Below are 18,990 nucleotides of genomic sequence, written 5' to 3'. Positions count from 1 at the left end.
GCATGTTCAGTCTGTTCCTTGAAAAGTGTCAAAACCATCACCGCAGTTCTTAGAACTGAGACGTTAAAAGGCTGCAGCGTCAAGAATGGGCTCATTGAGGGCTGCTGAGAGCACAGAGTCCTACACACGTTCCACTGTACTTCTGAGCCATGCTCATGATCCGTGCCCAATGGATCATGAAGAGCGTTTTGAAGCCACCTCTTCCCTGATCATTATCAACTCTCAAGATCTTGTCAAAAAACACCAACGGGTGTCAAGATGATATTCCCCAAGTGTCCCTTCCCCAGTACAGCCATCACATGCATTTGAAGGCTTTGGGAAACTGGCAGCAAAATTCAAAGGGTGTTCAAGAGTGTGTATCTGAGCTTTAAAAAAAAAAAATTAAATCTGAAATAATATTTGTGACCTGGGCCTTTCACAGTGGAAAAAGTGAGCTACTGCTATGGAGGAATTCCATTTTTATCCAATTGAGAGAATATAATAGTTACAGAACGCTTTTTAAGTTACTTTACTTTGTTGTCTCATTTACGAATACAACGTTCCTATAAGTACCATTATCATTCTCCTTTTATAGATGAGGCCCTCAGAGAAGCCAAGAAGCATGCTTAAGAAACACTTCCTCATTGTATAAGTGGCAAAATGATGATTCAAACCCAGTTCTCTCTGACTCCAGAGGGTAAGATTGTAAGCACCCTTCCCTGGTCCTCAATTATTGTGCCATGATACGGAAATTTTTGAACTCAGCAAATTTTCCAAAAGTCCAGTAGAAATCAAAAATTTAGTTATCAGCAAAGTCCCAGGTTTATTCAAAAAAAATTTTTTTTGGCTTTTAAGGTAGAATTAGGAAGAGAAAAATTGGAGGTTCACATCCCGGCTCTGACATTTGTGCCCCGTGTGACACTAAACAAAGTATTTAACACTCAAGTGCTACTATGACAAACTCAGCGAGGTGAATGATATTATACCCATTGCTCAGATGAATATTCTGATTAAGTTCAACTCTGAGTGAAACATATCCTATTATTGATCTCTCTCTCCCTTTGTGTGTGTGTGTGTGTATTTTGTCTTTTCTAGGGCCGCACCCACAGCATATGGAGGTTCCCAGACTAGGGGTCTAATCAGAGATGTAGCTGCGGGAGCCACAGCAACTCGGGATCCAAGCAGCAAGCACCTGTGACCTACACCACAGCTTACAGCAACACCTGATCCTTAACCCACTGATCGAGGCCAGGGATCGAACCCACAACCTCATGGTTCCTAGTTGGATTCGTTAACCACTGCGCCACGACAGGAACTCCTGATCTCTTTTTTTAGAGAGACTGAAAAATATGTGGTGCCAAATTGCATATAGTCGTCTATGTGGGAAAAGAATCTGAAAGAGAATGGATGTGTGTGTATGTATGACTGAATCACTTTGTTGTACAACAGAAATTATCACAACCTTGTAAATCTACTCTACCTTAGTAAAACTTTTTTTAAAAAATTGCACATAGTCTAATCTAGATCACAGAGTTGCATAAGCCAGAATCTGGGGACTATACTGATATTTGAGTTTATTGTGTAATTGCCTTGGAAGGATCCCAGGTCCAGATCACACCCCCTTGGGTGAGAGCAGATTTAGAAGTAAAACAGTAGTGTAACTGTCAGCCATCTCAAAAGAGATCCTTTGGGGGCAACAACAACAACAACAAAAAAGGACTTGGACGAAACCCATGAGAAAAGGAAAAATTATCTCCTTCCTGCAGGCTAAGGGCCCAGTTCAGTTCATCTGGAGTTTGGCCATAGTGACACAGTCCCGGAAAAAGGCAGGAAGCCAAACTGAGGAAACGACCTAAGGATATACCACAGCTTAAATCACTACGTGTTGCACTTCTCTTTCCGTACTACCAGCCTTTGGTGACATCTCCGCCACGATCTGGGACAGAAATCTGCCAACGTTTTCTGTGAAGGGCCAGAGAACAACCACTGCAGCTTTGTGGGCCACGCTGTCTCATCACAACCATTTAACTCCTGACACTGTAGCATAAAAGCTGCCATCAATACGTAAATGAATAAGCGTGGCTGCATTCCAACAGAACTTTACTTATATACACAGAAATTCTAATTCAATATAATTTTCATGTGTCATGAAATCCTGTTCTTTTATTTATTTATTTATTTATGTGGCTGTGCTTGTGGCATGCCAAAACTCCTGTGCCAGGGACAGAACCTGAGCCACAGCAGTGACAATACCGGATCGGATCCTTCGCCCACAGAGCCACCAGGAACTCCTAATTTTTTTTTTTTTTTCCAACTCTTTAAAAATGTAAAATCCAGACCTCCCTGGTGACTTAGCAGATAAGAATGCAGTGTTGTCACTGCTGTGGCTCGGGTTTGATCCCTGGCTTGGGACGTTCCGCATAAATAAATAATATAAACAAGAATGTAAAATCCCATTCTTAGCTCAGGGTCCCTACAAAAACAGGCAGCAGGCCAGATTTGAACCAGGGGCTGGAGTGTGCCCCTGCTCCAAGAAATTAAAGAGGAACGTAAGGCAGTACAGAGAAAGACAGGGCCCCTCCTCGGAGGGCTCAAGGCCAGAAGCCAGTGCCAGTGTCACATTCTATGCTGAGCTTCCTCCCACTTAACTAAGCCCATGCATGGCCACTGAATTTTAGGATGTCAACATAAGGGCACCTCTGCCCTCTAAACCACTAGAAACTGATTATAGATATAAACGGCCAGTAACGTGCCCGGTACCCAGGACTGGCTTTGACAACACATCATGCCTCCCTCCCTTCCTTCCTTCTGCTGATTTCAGCTTCGCTAACTCTGTGCGAATATGTGCTTCATTCACATCTAAACTGTTGAAAGTTTTTTGGCCTAATTCTGACTCACAGAAATCTAGTAAAGCCAAATCCTTATTATTTGAAGCATGCAGTTATTATTAAGTTTAGTAAGGTTATTTTTTGAGAGGTTAAATTGTTTAAGAACCATAGACAAGAGACAAAAGTAAAATAAGACCACATACAATGGGTTCTTTTGGTCGTGGTTTCCGCCACTTCCCCTATACAAAAAAATGCATCATATGTGTCTTCTTCCCCACATTCTGCGTGCATTCACACACACAGCGTGTGTGCCGTTCTCCCACCCTTATGTTGATGCACACTTTGAAATAAAAATTTTCATTAACTTCATTCCTCTTTTGGATTAGCCAGAGGAGAGCCTCGTAGACACTAATGTAACATAGAAAATCAATACATCGCAATTAGTAAAAGGCAACTGGAAACCCTCCTGGTTTCTATTTTATTTTATTTTTACTCACATACATTGGGTTAGTTCGAGCAGAGGATAGCTTTGCTATTCATTCCATTGGCCAGAATTCTTGAACCAACGAAGCCAATGGACACTAATGAAAAGACATTTTTCATGTCCGTTGCATTTGACTCAACACCAAGTTGCTTAATGAATTACATTTGGGTTTCACCTAGAGTTGATTAAATATTTAACATTTGGAGGAAAAATACAGCTGCATTTGGTAGGTGAAGGGTGAGCCACAAAATGGCTTCTAACAACCAATTCTAGAAGTGCATTACAGGAAACACCATTAAAAATTATTTAGCTCAACAAAACAATATTTCAAACGAGAAATAACTGAGGCCCAAGAGATCCGGTGGTATGCTTAAGGTCATCCAGCTATATTCTGATCTGGCATTCTATTTAGCTGGATATTAGGCTCATTCTGAGAAGCAGATGAGTTTTGATTCTTTTAGGATGTCAAATCCTAGTTTTCAGAGATTGGCCCTCTTTTTGAACAGGTGTTGATTGCACCTGACCTCAGGATTCACATGTTTCTGACCATTCCAAATGAAGTATCCGCTCTAAAGGAAAGATGTGGATTTTAGCTGCTGCCCTCAGATGGTGCGGGGTTAAGTGCCAACATGTTTGAGTGCAGGATTTATTCTTGAAGTTGCCAGCTTCAGCTAATTGCAGAGGTAAAAGATAAGACACCAATTTCACCAAGAACAGCACATGGCAGTGAGACCATAAAATAGTTCACTGTGCTCTTTCCGTGTCTAAGAACAACTGACCACACCAGGAAAAGCAGATTGATAAAATGTAACAGTCTTTTCATTTATTTATTTATTTATTTTTGTCTTTTTGCCATTTCTTGGGCCGCTCCCGCCGAATATATGGAGGTTCCCAGGCTAGAGGTCCAATTGGAGTTGTACCCAGCAGCCTACGCCAGAGCCACAGCAACACGGGATCCGAGCCGTGTCTGCACCCTTCACCACAGCTCACGGCAACGCCAGGTCCTTAACCCACTGAGCAAGGCCAGGGATCGAACCTTCAACCTCATGGTTCCTAGTCAGATTCGTTAACCACTGCGCCACAACGGGAACTCCATGTAACGGTCTTTTTAAAAAGAAATTCTCTCTTAAGTTAAAGGTGATTGAGGAAAATTAATACTTGGTTCTGATTGAGAAGTTGTTTGGGGCACCTCATTTACAAGGCTCCTCAGAGGAAAAATTATTTCCGTTTAATTAACAGATGAATTTTTATAGAATTATCAAGGTGTTGACTGATACAATAAAGTGCATATTTTAAGGGATACAACTTGACACTTAACATATGCATACGCCCATGTAAGCATCGTCACAGCCAGCATGACGAACAATTCCATGAAGCCCAGTGGCTTCCTAGGCCTGTTTGTAACCTACTCTCTCTGTCCCTAGACAACCACTTAATCTTTTGTTTGTCTGCTCTTGTACTGGCAGGATGGGGGAGCTTTTGTGGCTTGGGGGCTATATTTTTTACTGGCTTCCCAATGGCCCCTTACTGAAATCGTTTCCTTAGTCGTTCCCAGTTAGCTGGGCCTTCGACTGCACCACTGGGACGTCATCTATGACGTCATGATGGTGGTGACCATCCACACCACAGCCACACTCCGGGCAGTCCTTAGGATTCCTGGAATGCTTCCAGGGAGTGCTCTGGCTGAAGATCTGTGCCACACCTGTTGGGCAAGGTTGACCGTCTCTTCGACAGTGATGTTTCCTCTGTGTTTAATGTTTTTCTGATTCTTTCTCTCTCTGGATGGTTCCTTGGTGGCTTTGATGGCCAGAGCAGAGGTAGAAGGTACCCACCTCAACAAGATGGGCCTGTCTGTCCTAAATTGGGCAAGTCCACTGTAATCCTTAGGCCCTTCCAGGCACTGGTTGCCATGGTGATGACACCACCAAGGTTTTTCGGAGACAGACCCAGAGGACAGATCTCGGTGGCCGGGGCAGATGTGGCAGCAATTTCCCCACTGAGGCATCTCAGTTACACACGACTTCAGTCTTGTTGGGGTTGAACTTGAGCAATATGTTGGAGGCAGCTCACGTCGGATAAACTGGAATGTGAGAAGTCTGAAGAAAGTTGCCCCTTGGCCTCCTCTGAGATGAAAGAGGAAACTTTTTTTATTATATTTGTTTCCATTTTCTAGAATCTTCTAGAAATGAAGTCATATAGTATGTACTCTTTTTCGGACTGGCTTATAGAATTCAACATAAATGATGTTAAGATTCATCCATGTTATTACATGTATCAATAGTTTGTTCCTTTTTTCTCTGTTTAGTGCAAGGATATAGAAAAACTAAATTGAAATGGACTATAAACCTAAATGCCAACCTATAAAACTTCAAAAGAAAACAGAAAAAAAAATCATAATGGCCCTGAGTTAGGATAAGATATCTAATATAGGAAACAAAAGCATGAACTATTAAAAAAATCAATAAATCAGGAGTTCCCGTCGTGGTGCAGTGGTTAACGAATCCAACTAGGAACCATGAGGTTGAGGGTTCGGTCCCTGCCCTTGCTCAGTGGGTTAACGATCCAGCGTTGCCATGAGCTGTGGTGTAGGTCGCAGGTGCGGCTCGGATCCCGCGTTGCTGTGGCTCTGGCCTGGGCCAGTGGCTACAGCTCCGATTAGACCCCTAGCCTGGGAACCTCCATATGCCTCGGGAGCGGCCCAAGAAATAGCAAAAAGACCAAAAAAAAAAAATCAATAAATCAAACTTAATCAGAATTAAAACTTTCATTCTTCCAAACACATTAAGAAAATGGAAAGGCGGAGTTCCCGTCATGGCTCGGTGGCTAACGAATCTGACTAGGAACCATGAGATTGTGGGTTCAATCCCTAGCCTCGCTCAGTGGGTTAAGGATCCAGCGTTGCCATGAGCTGTGGTGTAGGTCGAAGGCGCGCCTCGGATCGTGTGTTGCTGTGGCTGTGGTGTAGGCCGGCAGCTGTAGTTCCGATTAGACCCCTACCCTGGGAACTTCCACATGCAGTGGGTATGGCCCTAAAAAGACAAAAAGATAAAAAAGAAAAAGATAAAGAAAATGGAAAGGCAAACAACAGACTATGATAAAATACTTACAATACATATATTAGACAAAGGATTTTTTTTTTTTTTTGGTCTTTTTAGGGCCGAACTCACAGCACATGGAGGTTCCCAGGCTAGGGGTCGAATCTGTAGCTGCCGGCCTATGCCACAGCCACAGCCACAGCAACGCCAGATCCGAGCCGTGTTTGCGACCTACACCACAGCGCATGGCAACACTGGATCCTCAACCTACTGAGCGAGGCCAGGGATCGAACCTGCATCCTCATGGATGCTAGTCAGATTCGTTTTCCGATGAGCCAGTATGGGAACGTCTAGATAAAGAATTTTTAATCAGGATATATAAAGAATTACATAAGAAGAAAACAAACAACACATATAGGGTCAAATGAAAAAACAATGGTCCAGATACTGGACCAAAGGCTCCACCAAAGAAAATAAACAGGTGACCAATAAGCATCTGAAAAGATGCTCAACATAATTAGATTTCAGAGAAGTGCAAATAAAACCACAGGGAGATATACTACGCACCCATGTGCACAGCTAGACTGACAGAGTCAAGTGTTGGTGAGATGCGGAACAAGTGGAACACGCATGCCCTGCTGAGGGGCGTGAGGGATGGTACCACTACTTTGGAAAACACTCTGGCAGTATCTTAAGATGTTAAACATTCACCCATCACCTGACCGAGCCATTCCACTCCTAGATACTTAATCAAAAGAAGATTTGTACATGAATGTTTATAGCAGCTTTTTTTTTTTTAAGGTGTTTATTAGGAGAGAAGATACGTGTGGGGAGAAAGCACCGGTGCTCAGAGAGGGAGAGAAAGAGACAGACAGACAGAGGGACAGAGAGCAACAACTCTTTTTTTTCTTTTCACCCTACCCCACGGCATATGTAAGTTTCTGGGACAGGGACAGAATCCGAGCTGCAGCTGTGGCCCACACCACCGCTGCAGCAGTGCCAGATCCTTAACCCACTGCACTGGGTGGGGATCGAAACCATGGTGCCTCAGAGAAAGCTGCATCATTAACCCACTGCACCGCAGCAGGAACTCCAAAACTCTCTTTTTTTTTAATAGCCCCAAATTTAGAACCAATCTAATATTCCCTGATTATTTATTTGTCAATATTACATTCTTCCCGGGAGTTCCCATTGTGGCTCAGTGGTTAATGAATCCAACTAGGGACCATGAGGTTGCAGGTTCGATCCCTGGCCTCGCTCAGTGGGTTAGGGATCCGGCATTGCCGTGAGCTGTGGTGTGGGTCACAGACGCGGCTCACTGCTGTGGTTGTGGCGTAGGCCGGCAGCTACAGCTCTGATTCAACCCCTAGCCTGGGAATCTCCATATGCTGCAGGAGCAGCCCTAGAAAAGGCAAAAAAACAAAAAAAAAATTACCTTCTTCCTTCTTGCAGAATTCATGCTAGATCACGGGAACAACCTTCAACCATGGGGATGCGATCTGGGAATAACTACTCCAGCAACCCTCCTTTCAGGTGAAAAATTCTGAGAGGCATTGTGTCATTTTCTCAGGGGTTCTCACAGAATTGAATCCCCATCCTCCAGAGCAGTGACGTTGATAAACATTTGCAGTGGCTATTCCTTGTTCACTGTCTCTTTCTTCCCACTCCCTCATTCCTGCTTCCTGATGTGATTTTCCAAATAAACTACTCCCAACTTCAAGTCTGAGCCACAGCTGGGAGAATTTGAACTAAGCCATGGCCCCCACCAAATGCCAAGGAACAACATGTATTTTTCAAGAGACAACACCATATATGTCACCCACATTAATTCAGTTGAAATGCTGACTAGGACCAAAAGGAGGTCGTAGGTCTATGTGCTTCTGGAGAGGAATCTGAAGGAGAACACATGAACAGGGAGCACGAGGCTTTTTATCTGTTTTTAATAAACCTTAACAGGAGTCCCCACTGTGGCTCAGTGAGTTAAGAACCCGACATAGTACCAATGAGGGTGCAGGTTCGATCCCTAGCCTCACTCAGTGGGTTAAGGATCCAGTGTTGCTACAAGCTGCTATGTAGGTCGAAGATGCAGTTCAGATTTGGTGTTGCCGTGGCTGTGGTGTAGGCTGAGAGCTGCAGGTCAGATTCGACCCCTAGCCTGGGAACTTCCATATGCCGAAGGTACAGCCATAAAAAGAAAAAAAATGATTAATAAACAAAACTTAATAGGCACTTCATAGGCATCATTTCAATACTTGAAAAGTTGGCCCTTACCTCTTTTTTTTTTTTTGGCCATTCCTGCAGCATATGGAAGTTTCCAGGACAGGAATCTAACCCGTCCCACAGCAGAGACCTGAACTGCAGTGACAATGCTAGATCCTTAAGCCTCTGTGCCACAAGGGAACTCTCGGCCTTTACCTCTTGACTCAGCACTCTGAAAAGTTCTGGTTCTTGTCTTGGAAGACAGGACTGCCATGTTCTGACTGTGTGGCTTTAGGACCCTCCCCTCCCGCGTTTACATTTGAAAACTCCCCGGGAAACCAGTCCAGCTCCTTGCAAACTTTGCAGAGCTTCATATTACCCATCTGCGAATTTAGTTGGTATACAGGATTGGAGTGAGGCAGTCACAGATTTGCTGGATTTTGTTTTTGTTTTATTTCATGTCTAACACACGCGCTGCTCTGCTCTTTTCGAGATTTGTAGAAAATGAAATGCCCTTCTTCCTTCACACTTCAGCAGGAGCTCAGAAGCAAAAAGAACACCAAGAAGGTCTTAACACCCTGGATTCCTGAGGGTGTGTTGCCCTCTTTTCATTCACATTTTAGCAAGAAGGAGAAAAGGTCTTTGATGGAGTAGGAAACACAGATCTAGAAACAGAAATCTAATCCATTTTCCAAGGCTCCACGCAGATACGGCCTCATTGTCAAACCTTCTTAGATCTCCCCTCCACAATCTCAGCACTCTTTTCTCGCTTTTATAACCAAATCGTTTGCTCTCCCATCTGCCCCCCCCCCAAAAAAAAGAGCAACGCCACGGCTGCTAGAAGAGAATTTTGATTTCACTGCTCCTATAATCCCAGTTATAATAACCTTTTTCCCTGAGCTCAGGATATATTTTTAAGCAAAAACTCAGACACCTGAGTTCCAGATCTGCCTCTATTTTTCCTTCTCTGGGTCTGTGACATGAACCCCCATCCAGATACGACAGTCCATGTCCATGGTTCTAAATGTAAAACAGGCTTCCACCACATTAGCAGATCATAGGGCATGTGTTCAAATAGGAATTTCTTTTGAGATTCTTATCAGTATCCTTTAACTAAGTATTTGCTAAGTAATAGCCAGACAAGACACCAACATTCTCTCTGCCTCAGTGCTTCTCCGACAAAGCAGGCACAAGAGAACATGGGGATGAAACGTGAACAGCGTTTCCCCAAGTGAATCAGCTATTAGTGATGTCGAATTATCTTCACCAATAGTGAAGGAAAAAATGGGGGGAAGATACGTCTAAGAAGTCACTTAAAGCAATATTCAGAGAGAGAAATTCTAAAAGCAGTGACATTTTGTTAAAAGACGATATTTTTAGCAAAAAAGAGGGGGAAAGTTTGTGGCAATTGTGAATGCTGGTGTGTATTTTTTTTTCTTTTTTCTTAGGGCTGCACTTGTGGCATATGGAGGTTCCCAGGCTAGGGGGTCTAACTGGAGCTGGAGCTGCCGGCCTAGGCCACAGCCACAGCCACATCAACATGGGATCCGAGCCACGTCTGCGACCAATGCCTCAGCTAACAGCAATGCCAGATTGTTAAGCCAATGAGCAAGGCCAGGGATCGAATCCATATCCTTATGGATGCTAGTCAGGTTCTTAACTCACTGAGCCACAATGGGAGCTCCTGGTGTGTGTGTTACACTATTGAGTATTTAGTAATTTGGGGGGGGCGGTATTGCACCTATGGATTATTAGAAGGACTGTAAGCATTTAAGCCAGGGGCAAAGGGATGTCAGCACTATATCTTACAATGACTAAAAGTACTAGAATTTTGCAGGACCTTTAAAAGAGGCACTGAAGGAGTTCCCGTCGTGGCACAGTGGTTAGCGAATCCGACTAGGAACCATGAGATTGCCGGTTTGGTCCCTGCCCTTGCTCAGTGGGTTAACGATCCGGCGTTGCCGTGAGCTGTGGTGTAGGTTGCAGACGCGGCTCGGATCCTGCGTTGCTGTGGCTCTGGCGTAGGCTGGTGGCTACAGCTCCAATTCGACCCCTAGCCTGGGAACCTCCATATGCCGCAGGAGCGGCCCAAAGAAATAGCAAAAAGACAAAAAAAAAAAAAAAAAGAGGCACTGAAGAGTTACATACGACTTCCCCGAGGCTTATTCTATTCTCCTGTTAACATGCCCAAAGATACCCTCTCACTCGCTATAATCCAAAGGGTCACAGTGAGTATAACCATAAAGCCAAAATTTACATCTAAAACTTGGATCACTGTGTAAGTTTTTCAACATTCAGTTGTACATGTTAAATATTATACCTCTAATTATATTCCAGAGTGTCACAACTCACTATGTTTTTTCTAAGGGTCAGTGGAGACTCAGATTTGAAAAGGTGAAAAGGAGAGAAATCTTCGTGTGTGTTTGTGTGTGTGTGTGTGTGTGTGTGTGTGTGTGTAAATCTGAATTTTATTCTTCTTTGCACTCTAGATGCCTGAGAATATTCAGGCATCACCTGAATATCACCTGAGAATATTCTAGATGTTGTTATAACTCTAGAATAATTAATCAGGCCTACAGAATTGAAACAATACAAATTCAGACACAGAAACACACAGACCCTAATATATCCAACTTAATGAGGCAAAAACACAAAGAGGAAAGAGAACAGCCTTTAAAATGGACCAAAGCTGGATCCTTGGTTTTCGGAGGAACTTCTGTACTGTTTTCCATATTTGAAGGCAAAACTATAATTTTAAAAGACAGATGCACCCCTATGTCCACAGCAGCACTATTCACAATGGTCAAAACATGGAGACAACCCAAATGCCCATCAACAGATGAATCGATAAAGAAGATGTGTTTTATATATATACAAAATGGAATGCTACTCAACCACAAAAAAGAACAAAATAATGTCATTCGCGGCAACATGGCTACAAGCAGAAATTCTCATACTGAGTGAAGTCAGTCAGAAAGAGAAAGACAAATCCCACACGGTATCACTTATACATGGAAACTAATATGAGGCCCAAGTGAACCTATTTACAAAACAGAAACAGACTCACAGACAAGGAGAACAGACTTGTGGTGTCCAAGGGAAAGGGGGTTGGAGGAGGGATGGACCGGGAGGTTGAGGGGGGTTAGCAGAGGTAAGCTATTATACACGGAGGGGATAAACAAAAGCCTTCATAGAGCACAGAGAACTATACTCAAGGTCCTGTGATAAACCATCATGGAAAAGAATATTTTGAAAAAAGAATGAATATATACATATAACTGAATCACTTTGCTGTACAGCAGATATTAACACGACATTGTAAGTCAACTATATTTCAATAAAAAATTAATAAGCAGAACAAAATAAAATGGAAATCTTAGTTGGAAATCTGGCCTACCACCACTGAGTATGGTTGAGAGTCTTGCTTCTAGCACCCTGTTGCCTAGGTTTAAATCCTGATTCTGCCATTTGTAAGCTGTGTGACTTTGGACAAATTACTCTCTCTCTCTGTCTCCTGTTCCCCACTGTACAATGGGGGAGAAAACTGTGCTTATCTCATAGAGCTGTTATGAGTATCAAATGACATGACACATGTAAAGAGCTCGGGAGAGTGCCTAGCACATAATAACAACACAAGTAGGAGTTCTGTTGTGGCGCAGTGGTTAACTAGGAGCCATGAGGTTGTGGGTTCGATCCCTGCCCTTGCTCAGTGGGTTGATGATCCGGCGTTGCCGTGAGCTGTGGTGTAGGTTGCAGACACGGCTCGGATCTGGTGTTGCTGTGGCTCTGTTGTAGGCTGGCAGCTGCAGCTCACAGCTGCAGCTCCGATTCGACCCCTAGCCTGGGAACCTCTATATGCTGTGGAAGCGGCCCTAGAAAAGGCAAAAAAAAAAAAAAAACAAGAACACAAGTAAATAGTAGTTATTATCATTATTATCATTATCATCTTTATTACCGACTAGTCACCTGTCCCTAGGAAAGTTGCTGCTCTCCTTATGCCTCAGTTTTCCCCCTCTCGAAAAGAGGTCTAATAAGATTATTACAAGAAGGAAACTAGCCAGTGGATGAGGAGTCATTCAGATCAGTGTCTGGGTAAGGAGGGCCTCCCTCGCCCAGAAAGACAGAATGTCAGCTGAGTGTCCCGAGTGTAATGGTCACTAGTCAAGAAACGCCACACACTTTGAAGCAGCCAAAGGTGGCAAGGCCTGGAGTGGGAGCCAGCTTTTATTTATTGTCAAGGCCAGCACATTCATCAACTCTCCTCATTAAAATGTGCCAATTAATGAGCACTGGCATAGCCCTTAGCAAAGGTCAGCAGCAACCTAAGCCAGCTTATCAAAAATTCACAGAGGTCCAGAGTTTGGGAAAAGTTCATTCTTCCCTTAATTAACGGATCTAATTACAATCCTGACATAACAAAATGCAAAATGCGTTCTTCAAAAGACACCAAGTCAAAGGTTTAACAGCCCAGATAACCTTCTCCTTTGGTACAGGCTGACCCAAATGTAGGGGAGGGGGGAAGGAGGGAATCTTAGCACCCAGTCAACAGGGCTGATGAAACGGCTTTTCAAGAAATTAAAGCTCAGTAGCGGATCAGAATCCCTGAGCAACAAAGGAAGTGAAAGGGAATAAGAACGCTCCCACTTCCTACGATCTGGGCGAACACAGAGTCAAGGCTCCCGCTAATCTCCCTTCTTAGCAGACATCAAAGTGTTTATTTGGTGACCTTTCCTGGCTAGCTGTGAAGAGTACTTTAGCATCCTAAAGCATGTGGGTCTATAATTGTTGCCTCATTTAGACAACACCTAAAATACAATCAGACAGAATGGAAATGCTGTGCTTAAATTGTTTCTGAAATAGGAAGGCCAGAATTTCAAACCAGGTACCACTAACCAACCAAAGGCTTAGAGAAAAGGCAGCCTGACCTCCTCTCCCACTCAGAGAACCACCACCTTTTTTTTTTTTCCCCTTAGGGCCACACCCACAGCATATGGAAGTTCCCAGGCTAGGGGTCGAATTGGACCTATGGCTCCTGGCCTATACCACAGCCACAGCAACACAGGAGCCAAGCTGCATCTGCGATCTATACCACAGCTCACAGCAGTGCTGGATCCCTAACCCACTGAGTGAAGCCAAGAATCAAACCCACGACCTCATGGATACTAGTTGGATTCATTTCTGCTGAGCCACAAAGGGAACTCCCGAGAATCACCATCTTGAAAGAGTAAGTTCGGTCTCTGTCACATGACATGGACGTAGCTGCATAGGAGACTTCAAAAACCCTGGCAACTCTAAGCTTTGATCCTGTACCTGAAAATGAATGGATAGGAACCATTAAAGTCTCAGTGCTTTTCACCAGTTTCAAGGATGATAACAACTTTTAGACAAGTGGGTTTTCCACTCAGAAGTTTCGAAGTGGATCGGAATAAAAAGATCACATAATATGATTATCTGGAATATGATGCTCAGAGAGAGGCAATGACTCACCTACGATCAAACGCAAAGAACACTAAAGAACCCCGGTAGGGTCAGGTGTGCTGGTTCCACCTGACGAATCACTTCTTTACTCAGCAAACATTTGTTGAGCATCTTTCACGAGACAGGCCTTGTCCAGTCACCAGGATGAGGCTGGGTGTCCAAAGCAGATATGTCCGACCCCTCCTGGAGCTTATATTCTAGTGGCGGAAGACAGACAATTAACCAACACCTAAATCAGCAAGAAAACGCATCCAGATTCAGTGCTGACAGAGAATTGAAACAGGGGGACATAAGAGTGACTGGGCGACTACTGTAGCTGGAAGAACCAGAGGAGCTCTCCTCTAAAGCTAACGTTTCAGCTGACACTCGAAAGACCCAGAGACCCATCCCCGTAAAGACCAGAGAGGAATGCATACAAGCAGGAGAGAAAAATCGGTGCCAAGGCCCAAGGCTGCTTGACAACACGGAGAAGAAACAAAAGTGAGGAGAGGGGTATGAGATGAGGCAGGGGCAGCAGGCCATGGGGCGGGGGGTGAGGGGGATAGGACGTTGCATGTCCACGACAGGGTATATGAGTTTTAGTACAAGGGCAACTAGAGGATTTTTAGGCAGAGGAGTGATCTAAATTCTCTTTAAAAGAGCATCCTGGCATGTATATGGAGACTGGATTAAAGGGGCTGAGGGGAGAGTAGAGTCCAATAAGAAGGTAGCAGCTAGTGACCAGGAAAGAGACCAGAGCAGAGGTGTCAGTGGAGATGGAGGGAGCGTCAGGAGAACTCGCATATGAACGGAGGAGGGATCGTCAGGAGAATTCGCATATGAACGGATTAAACGTGGGAGGAGGTGAAAAGAGAGACGGAGGAAGCCTCATTGGTGGGTTTGGGGCTTGAGCAACTGGCTGAGTGGTAGTGCTGATACCGGGTTGAGAAACATGGGCGCCATAGGAGAGAGGCAAATGTGGGGGTTAGGAATAGTTCTTTCTGGTCAAATCCAAGATGCCTCATAGGTAAGGTTGTGAGATACCAGCTAGATAAGTGGATATGGAAATACACAAATCTGGGATTTCAGGAGGATGTTCAGAAAGGAGGCATCAGATTGACAGTCGCCTTCCTTGGAGAGGCTACTTAAAGCCAGGGGACAAAGGGAGAATTTTTCCAAAGGAGCAGTCCACTCCAGGCCTTTCGGGAGGAGCTCGGTGCTTTCTTCTCTCCCACACAGCAGTGCTTTGACAGTACTTGAGCACAACAAAGGAAGGGAGGCGACTCCAGCGTCCTTGGACGCAGCATGTTTGGAGTTGGTGCCTCTTCGCTGTAATCAAAAGGCCCTCAGAGGTGAGATGCGAAGGCGCGCGCTTCCTGTGATGTGCTGCAGAGTGAACCCTGGTCCCTACCTCGAGTCCTTCATAAAGAAAAAGGAAAAAAAAAATCAATCCAGTTCCACAAAACTGCGGAGTTTGACTTAGCGCGCACAGGAGGGGGAAAGCAGCCGCCGCCGCCGCCGCCTCCGGCAGGCTCCCCGAGAACCGGTGCGAGGCTGCCCCCTCGTGGCCATTAACGTGTATGACCCACGCAGCGATCGAAAATCCGGTGCTTGAAGTTAGTTGCCCCACACAGAACGGCCTTTATTTCCTCCTAACTTTTTTTTTTTTTCTTAAATAATCAGCACCTCCTAGAAATCAACCCCATGTGTCCCCATTACAGGGACACAGATGAGAAAAGGAGAAAGATCCACATGACTTTACCAAAACATCAAAAGGTGGGTTTAACCACACATACACACCTTTCCTGTCATACAAGGTATAATTCTCAAGCGAAGATACAAGGGCTTAACAGTTTCAGATGCCTAGTGGTCCTTTCAGATAGCCTAAGGTGTATGACCTTGCTGTAGCGTACCGGCCTGATTAACTAACCAGTGTGCAGACGGGGATTCCTCTGAAAGCAGGGTCTGAAACAAGCTGCCGAGCACTGATGACGTCAGAAGCAGGGATGAGGAAGGAGGGAATGAAACAGGAGAGGAGGAAAATGAGGGATGCGTGGCTGTGTGCTTCTGGGTCAAAGAGAACTCAGTGATGCCAGGGGACTTCTGAGAAGCCACGTAGAAAGCACCTCGGAATTGTCCATCGCAGGGGCGGAAACATGCTGCATTTTTTCCAACCAACTCTCATCTTCCTCTGGGGGAGGACTGCTGCCTTGCAGCTCTGGGCTGAGCCGGTGAGAACCTGACTGTACTTCCACGGTCTGGGAAAGACGCCTGCGGCAGAAAACTAGAAAGAGACCATGGCACACATGCTTGCGGAGGGATGGGAAGAGAAATAGGAACTTTCCTCCTCAGCGGAGCGGAAAAAGGTCAGTTGAGGGGATGCGGCTTGGGGGTGATAGGCATTTGCGTCATCTAGGGAGTACCATCCTGAATGATTTAGAGAAGCCTCTTTCTATAGAGGTCAGGGCACCGCATTTGCCATTTGCTAGCTCCGTGAGCTTCGGCAAACTTCGTTTCTCTCCGAATCTTCACTCCTCTCATCCATAAAGTAATTGTAAGGTAACTACAATTAATTAAGGGCTCCTCTAAATAACGAATGTGTGGATATACGTGAGGTGCCTGGTGCAAGGAGTTGCTATAGTACTGTTAATAAAATAATATAAGTCGTGTCTCATTTGCCTCATGAGTCTCCAATGTGGGTTCATGTCTGTTGACTTCATTTTGGTCTGGCTCTTACTCAGGAGCTTCTGTTTATTCAGACACGGGCTAGTTGCCTTGGCTTGGTTCCATTCTCCCCTCTTTCTAACAAATATTTACTAAGCCCTCACCGTGTTTCAGACATTGTGCTCACCCTAACTCTATGATTCTGCTTTGCTTCTCAGACCACACTCAAGCCTTCTTATCTGAAGTACTAGAAACTCACTGTCTGCATAAAAATTGCCCGCAACTAACGTCAATCCCACACCATGCAAGTCTTTAAAGTCTTACCATGTCACACTGGAAATGCAACAAAGAGACCAGAACTACACCTGAATAAGCATTGTTCCTCTTACAGTAGCTACCTTGCAAAGTTTCGCAATCCACCTGTCACCCTCCTCCACTCCTTGGAAAGAATACAGAGTTGAATGTTATTTTTTGGTGTATTTGAAGACAAAAAAGAAATCTTATTTTAAGGGTAGTTACATACAACAGCACAAACAGAGGAGTACATAACGCTAGAGACCACGACCTACCCTGCTTTTGCCACCCTACTCCAGACCCAGCCAGCAACCTTCATGTAGTAAGTCAGCAGTAAGTGTTAGCTGCTATTTTCATCCATTTATCGAATATTCTAAGCACCTACTATAAGCTAATTGATGTATTAAGAGCTGGAAAAGGACACAAAGGTGATTAAAATATGATTTATGTTCTCAAGATTGCTAGGGTCTGAAAGAGAAGTTAATATTAAGTGGCTCTACAAAAAGATCTTGGAGGAATTTTATGGGTGAAGTTGAAATGAAAGGTGGGTCAAATTTCTATACACAAAAATGTGAAAGGAAGAATGCATTACTACGGGGGTTCCTGTTGTGGCTCAATGGGCTAAGAACCCAACTAGTGGAGTTCCCATCATGGTGCAGTGGTTAACAAATCCAACTAGGAACCATGAGGTTGTGGGTTTGATCCCTGCCCTTGCTCAGTGGGTTAAGAATCCAGCGTTGCTGTGAGCTGTGGTGTAGGCCGGTGGCTACAGCTCCGATTGGACCCCTAGCCTGGGAACCTCCATATGCCACAGGAGCGGTTCAAGAAAAAGGCAAAAAGACAAAAAAAAAAAAAAGAACCCGACTAGTATCCATGAAGATGTGGGTTCAATCCCTGGCCTCACTCGGTGGGTTAAAAGATCGCATTGCCTCGAGCTGTGGTATAGGTCACAGACGCAGCTTGAATCTGGCGTTGTTGTGGCTGTGGTGTAGGCCGACAAGCTGTAGCTCCGATTCGACCCCTAGCCTGGGAATCTCCATATGCCATAGGTGCAGCCCTAAAAAAAATTTTTTTAATAAAATAAAAAGAATTCATTACTAGAAGCAGGAACAGCACAGGCAAAGGCACCGAGTCAGGAAATACTTATACACGGCCTCAAATAAGAGTATGCAAGGGTTCTCTTGTGGGATCCAGTGTTGTCACTGCAGCAGCTTGGGTTATGGCTGTGGTGTGGGTTCAATCCCTGGCCCAGGAAGTTCCACGTGTGGGGGGCATGGTCAAAAAATAAAACATAAAGTGAGAGTATGCAGTATGATGAGAATTTAGAGTATCGATCAGGGAATAGAAGAATAAGCTAGAAAGGAAGGCTTTAGACCAAATAAATAATTCAATCTTATACATAGGGATCTGCTTATCATCAAGTGCAATCACCAGGGCGCTGTGGAAGGAAGATTTACACTTCATTATTTACCACAGCAAGACTATTTAGCTTAATCAGAGAGGGGACAGCGAGCTCCATCATTTAGGCCACAAGTTCACGGAGAGAGCTATCTAGACACTGCACATAGTATGTGAATCTCTATTCACAAAGTGCAGTCTGCAGACTGAATGAATAACATCTGGCACACATTTTTAAATCTATATGTGAGGTTTTAATAACCCAGTTCATTTAACAGTGCTAAATAATTTTTTCTCAATCCATGGAATGGGAACTCCTGCTTTTGTTTTCTTCTGATATTCTTCTGCCCTTCTCTGTTTCAGTTTAACCAAGCTTCTGAATGGTTACTGAATTTAGCACATAGTGGACACTTAGTGCTGGTTAGAACAAAGGAAGAATGGAAAGAAACGAGGACAGAAAGAAAGGTCCTTTACAACGACTGGCTTTCATTTATGGGACTTTGTAAGCCCGCTGAATGTGGGTTTTTCCCAAAGCATTCAAATATTCCATAGGGAAGCTCGCTTGGTTCCAAACCTGAAGACCAGCAGCAGCATTTGAAAAATTAAAAAGGACCCAAATTTGGGGCCAATGACATCTCTCCCAAAAGGCGAC

At 44.3% G+C, this 18,990-nt stretch overlaps 1 pseudogene; it reads right to left on the bottom strand.

Annotated features, from left to right (window-relative positions):
• Positions 1–4,815: 4,815 nt before the first annotated feature.
• LOC125133175 (60S ribosomal protein L12-like) lies at positions 4,816–16,824 on the bottom strand (annotated as a pseudogene).
• Between the last annotated feature and the right edge of the window lie 2,166 nt (positions 16,825–18,990).

Source organism: Phacochoerus africanus, chromosome 8, assembly GCF_016906955.1.
Source record: "Phacochoerus africanus isolate WHEZ1 chromosome 8, ROS_Pafr_v1, whole genome shotgun sequence".
Lineage (NCBI taxonomy): Eukaryota > Metazoa > Chordata > Mammalia > Artiodactyla > Suidae > Phacochoerus > Phacochoerus africanus.
This window is presented reverse-complemented; position numbering and strand designations above follow the sequence as displayed.